We start from the raw sequence: 5,486 nt of genomic DNA, 5'->3' as shown, positions 1-5,486 counted from the left end.
GGTTTCTTGGAGACAAAAAAGGGCATTGTGTTGTCATGTTGGAAAGCACTTTTCCGGAGGAGGGTGTGTCAGCCACTGACATCAATTTTAATGAAATTTATACCAATATAGCTGACATAAAATGTTGAGCTGTCACGAAGTTGAATCAGTTTGGTTTGACAACAGTCTCAAATGATGTTAAGGTGGAAAAAGGTTTTCTTTTATGCGCCTTCTTCAGTGCAAAACACACAAGCTTAGGGCATCCATTTCAGAACCATTGTGTCGGAATATAAATCATCATCATCATCAGCCTGGTTACACCCACTGCAGGGCAAAGGCCTCTCCCATATTTCTCCAACAACCCCGGTCATGTACTAATTGTGGCCACGCCGTGCCTGCAAACTTCTTAATCTCAAAAGCGTGGCAGTTTGGGCGAGTTGGTATGTCATAACTGTTTAAGGCTATTAGCGCAGCTCAGGACGAGCAAAAAAGGAAACAGGTAGGGGTAATCAAAGGGAACGGAAAACAGGGTGAGCGCTAACTTCCAACTGAGGTTTATTTCGTGACACAAGACTACTTATACATTCGCAAACCATGTGACATCAACAAAGAAAACCAAGCAAGAAAACCGATAGCAACCAAGTGGCGACACATTCATACAGCCTGTGGCTGCAGTTGGAGATACGCCAATTCATTTCTTGATAATGATAATGAGGGTGAGCTTACACATGCATGGCCCAGACCAATGATAGTCTTTGCTTCGATGATTTCTCTTGTGAGCTGATTACGACTGCGACCAAGAATGACGCATTCCTCTAAGATAGGTTCGCAACCGCACGTTTTGCAGTGCTGCGCGAGAAACCCCCCAGCTGTAATACAATTCTTGGCATTGTAACCATGCTCGCGCAGCCTGTCATTCAGGCATCGGCCAGTTTGACCTACGTAACGTTTTCCGCACTTGAGTGGAAAAGAATAAACAACACAATGTGCGCAATTAACAAACTTATTTTTGTGCTTCTTGTCGCAGGAAAGAGGAGCTACCTTATTCGGATTAGTGAGTTTGCAAATCCTCATGAGCTTATTGGGGGCAGAAAATACTACACGAACATTCGCACGCTGGGCGATTTTCTTAAGATTATGCGAGACGGTGTGAATATAAGGGATGACGCTAGTCCTACCCCGAGTAGTTACAGGATTATCTGCGTGCTGGCTGTCTTTTCTACACTGTCTAAGAATTCGTTCTGCTATTGACACTTGTAGGGACACGGGATAACCAGCCTGCGAAAGCCGTTCGCACTGAGAGGCAAAGCTAGACGAAACACTATGGTGGCACGACTTTTTCAGAGCATTATTAAGGCAAAGGTTAGCAATGCCTCTCTTCACCAACTTAGAATGGGCGGAATGGAACGGAAGAAGTGGTTTGTTAGCACGAGGTTCATAGTGCCAACACGTATGAATATCAGAACAAGATAAGCGCAAGTCCAAAAACCGGATCTTATGATCCTGCGGGAGTTCGTAGGTAACATCGAGGGGCGCAAGGCATTCTTGGATTATTGGCATAACCGAGGCTACCTCAGTCTCAAGGTCAGCCGGTGAACACTGAACACAAAACAAAAAATCGTCCACGTAACGAAATATTTTAAAAATGTTAGTCTGACTGACGTCGCCATGTCAGTCAACCTTTATCAGACTAACATTTTTAAAATATTTCGTTACGTGGACGATTTTTTGTTTTGTGTTCAGTGTTCACCGGCTGACCTTGAGACTGAGGTAGCCTCGGTTATGCCAATAATCCAAGAATGCCTTGCGCCCCTCGATGTTACCTACGAACTCCCGCAGGATCATAAGATCCGGTTTTTGGACTTGCGCTTATCTTGTTCTGATATTCATACGTGTTGGCACTATGAACCTCGTGCTAACAAACCACTTCTTCCGTTCCATTCCGCCCATTCTAAGTTGGTGAAGAGAGGCATTGCTAACCTTTGCCTTAATAATGCTCTGAAAAAGTCGTGCCACCATAGTGTTTCGTCTAGCTTTGCCTCTCAGTGCGAACGGCTTTCGCAGGCTGGTTATCCCATGTCCCTACAAGTGTCAATAGCAGAACGAATTCTTAGACAGTGTAGAAAAGACAGCCAGCACGCAGATAATCCTGTAACTACTCGGGGTAGGACTAGCGTCATCCCTTATATTCACACCGTCTCGCATAATCTTAAGAAAATCGCCCAGCGTGCGAATGTTCGTGTAGTATTTTCTGCCCCCAATAAGCTCATGAGGATTTGCAAACTCACTAATCCGAATAAGGTAGCTCCTCTTTCCTGCGACAAGAAGCACAAAAATAAGTTTGTTAATTGCGCACATTGTGTTGTTTATTCTTTTCCACTCAAGTGCGGAAAACGTTACGTAGGTCAAACTGGCCGATGCCTGAATGACAGGCTGCGCGAGCATGGTTACAATGCCAAGAATTGTATTACAGCTGGGGGGTTTCTCGCGCAGCACTGCAAAACGTGCGGTTGCGAACCTATCTTAGAGGAATGCGTCATTCTTGGTCGCAGTCGTAATCAGCTCACAAGAGAAATCATCGAAGCAAAGACTATCATTGGTCTGGGCCATGCATGTGTAAGCTCACCCTCATTATCATTATCAAGAAATGAATTGGCGTATCTCCAACTGCAGCCACAGGCTGTATGAATGTGTCGCCACTTGGTTGCTATCGGTTTTCTTGCTTGGTTTTCTTTGTTGATGTCACATGGTTTGCGAATGTATAAGTAGTCTTGTGTCACGAAATAAACCTCAGTTGGAAGTTAGCGCTCACCCTGTTTTCCGTTCCCTTTGATTACCCCTACCTGTTTCCTTTTTTGCTCGTCCTGAGCTGCGCTAATAGCCTTCTTAATCTCATCCGCCCACCTAACTTTCTGCCGCCCCCGGCTACGCTTCCCTTCCCTTGGGATCCAGTCCGTAACCCTTATTCACCTTCGGTTATCTTCCCTCCTCATTACATGTCCTGCCCATGCCCATTTCTTTTTCTTGATTTCAACTAAGATGTCATTAACTCGCGTTTGTTCCCTCACCCAATCTGCTCTTTTCTTATCCCTTAATGTTACACCTATCATTCTTCTTTCCATAGCTCGTTGCGTCGTCCTCAATCTGAGTAGAACCCTTTTCGTAAGCCTCCAGGTTTCTGCCCCGTAGGTGAGTACTGGTAAGACACAGCTATTATATACTTTTCTAGCTTTATATACTTTATATAAATCATAGCTTCATGTTTCAGAATTTCTGCAGACACACCTTGACAGGCTGGGAATCAACGACCAATTCCTTGCTGCCAGCTCTCAGACTGTTGTACACTTCCTGCAGGAGCATAATCTGGGAAAATGGGCAGGCTTTAGTATAGATGCAGAAGATTTATACAATTCTTTGCCGCAGGTGCGTCTCTTGCAGTTTGTTAAGGACTGCATACACAAGCAAACAGGTTAGCTGGAATTTGCTGAAAGGTGCAAAATTCTTGTTGCAAACTTTCTGGAGCTTCTTGATTTCTATTTAAGGTCAATTTTGGTCTGGTGGGAAAGTAAAATATGTGTCCAGAATGCTGGCATCTGCATAGGTTCCGGTGTTGCACCAGTGCTCAGTAATATTTTAAGTTATATTGACCAGAAGATAATCAAAACCTGAGTGGGCTTGCTCTTAAAATTTTCAGATACGTGGATGATTATTTGTTTTTCATGAGCAAATGATAACTTTCACAGAGCTTTCATCGAAGTACTGAAACTATATAGAGAACAATAGCAAGGTTTCAACTTCACTTTAGAAGTTCCAGAAAAAAAATGTGCTGCAACTTCTTATGTCAGGCTTACTTTTATGTGGGATCACGTATGCTGGGGATATCAGTTGAGAACTTCTAAGCTCCTTCTTGATTATAGGTCTAGCCATTCAAAACTTATTAAGTACAGTATTGCCACTCACGCAATTAGAGATGCCCCAACCAAGAGCTATCCTCACCTTATCCTTGAAAGTGTAAGGAATCTGGTGACAAGGCTTAATGAGGCAGGTTATTCAGTTTCAGTGGTTTTTTTATCTTGAAGCACGTTAATTAAGGAACTTAAGGTGCGACCAGGGTGGAAGAAGCTTAAGGAGCAAGAGCGGAACAAAGTTGCCATTATCCCCTCTATTAATTGTCGCACAGGCAGACAAAGGTGGCTTCTAAGTTCCAGGAGAGGATTGGGTTTTCATTTAAAGATAAGCTGAAGGGAATATGTGAAGCAATAAACAAGCACATTCTTCACAACGGGTGTCTGAGCAGGGAGGACTGCAAAGTGAAATATAGCATACAGTTTGTCTCTTGCACACGAAATAATGTTTATTCGATTCCTGTTTCTTGAAGCCTACGAAATATATATCAGTCAGACTGGAAGGTGCTTAAACATTCGACTATAGGGAAGTACCATAGTTTTTTGAAGGGTTTTTGCGCATCCACACCTTTCTGTGCATTGTTGCAGCATTGGGCGTCATCCAGTTTTTGAAAGTACTATTCTGCTGTTCACACACTGTGAAAAGCTCTCACATGAATTAATGGAGGCTTATCACATTAGAAAGAAAGGCTCACTATGTGTTAGCCAGCCATCCATCTCGCTGCAAGATAGCGAGGTTGCTGTGTTAGATCTTAAGTAAAGCCACTGAGCTGCATTGTGCCTTAGTAATTGTTTTTTTACATTGATTAATCAGCCGTGACATGTGTGTTGCCGTCAAAACATGTGCATTCGGTGATGTGAAGGTTGTTTTGGTATGTATCTGCATATGCTAGGGGGCCGGGTGTTGGTCACGTGATGTGTGTTATATATTGGTTGTTTTCTTTCAATAAACTTCATTTGATAGTGCTGTGTCCTGTCCCATTCTATTACTTTTGTCGGCATCTGTCATGCAGTAGCTGCCATGAAGCTTCAACAACTTGCCCAATTTTCAATCGTATTTTCTATCGTATGGAGCATTAGAGTTACGAAATGGGCACCATGGTATATATATATATATATATATATATATGTGTGTGTGTGTGTGTGTGTGTGTGTGTGTGTGTGTGTGTGTGTGTGTGTGTGTGTGTGTGTGTGTGTGTGTGTGTGTGTGTGTGTGTGTGTGTGTGTGTGTGTGTGTGTGTGTGTGTGTGTGTGTGTGTGTGTGTGTGTGTGTGTGTGTGTGTGTGTGTAAAGGTAACATGGTGGTAAGGTGGGGTGGTAAAAGTAAAATGAAGAGATTTTCACATCATGACTGGTCCTTTTACCACATTTACCTACAAAATTAAACACTCTGTTCTTATTAAGCACCTTGTACATAGGTAATCATATTACTAATAATCTTTCACTGCAAATGCAAACTTTCTAAGTAATGCTAATAACTGAACACATGGCTTTTTGTGCTGCGAGTTTTCTTGGGACTCCTCCTTCCCTTAAACTTATACTGTATAATATGCTTCTAAGATCAAAACTGGAGTATGCTTCATCAATCCGGGATATACCTAC

At 42.9% G+C, this 5,486-nt stretch overlaps 1 long non-coding RNA gene across 1 annotated transcript; it reads left to right on the top strand.

Moving 5' to 3' along the window:
• Window positions 1–2,579: 2,579 nt before the first annotated feature.
• On the top strand, window positions 2,580–4,853 carry LOC142590634 (uncharacterized). Its single transcript, XR_012830205.1, has 2 exons — window positions 2,580–3,168; window positions 3,248–4,853. It is a non-coding gene; the product is annotated as an uncharacterized LOC142590634 (long non-coding RNA).
• The last annotated feature ends 633 nt before the right edge of the window (window positions 4,854–5,486 follow it).

This window comes from Dermacentor variabilis, chromosome 8 (genome assembly GCF_050947875.1).
Source record: "Dermacentor variabilis isolate Ectoservices chromosome 8, ASM5094787v1, whole genome shotgun sequence".
Lineage (NCBI taxonomy): Eukaryota > Metazoa > Arthropoda > Arachnida > Ixodida > Ixodidae > Dermacentor > Dermacentor variabilis.
The sequence above is the reverse complement of the archived record's forward strand: the minus strand, read 5'-3'. Positions and strand labels throughout refer to the sequence as shown.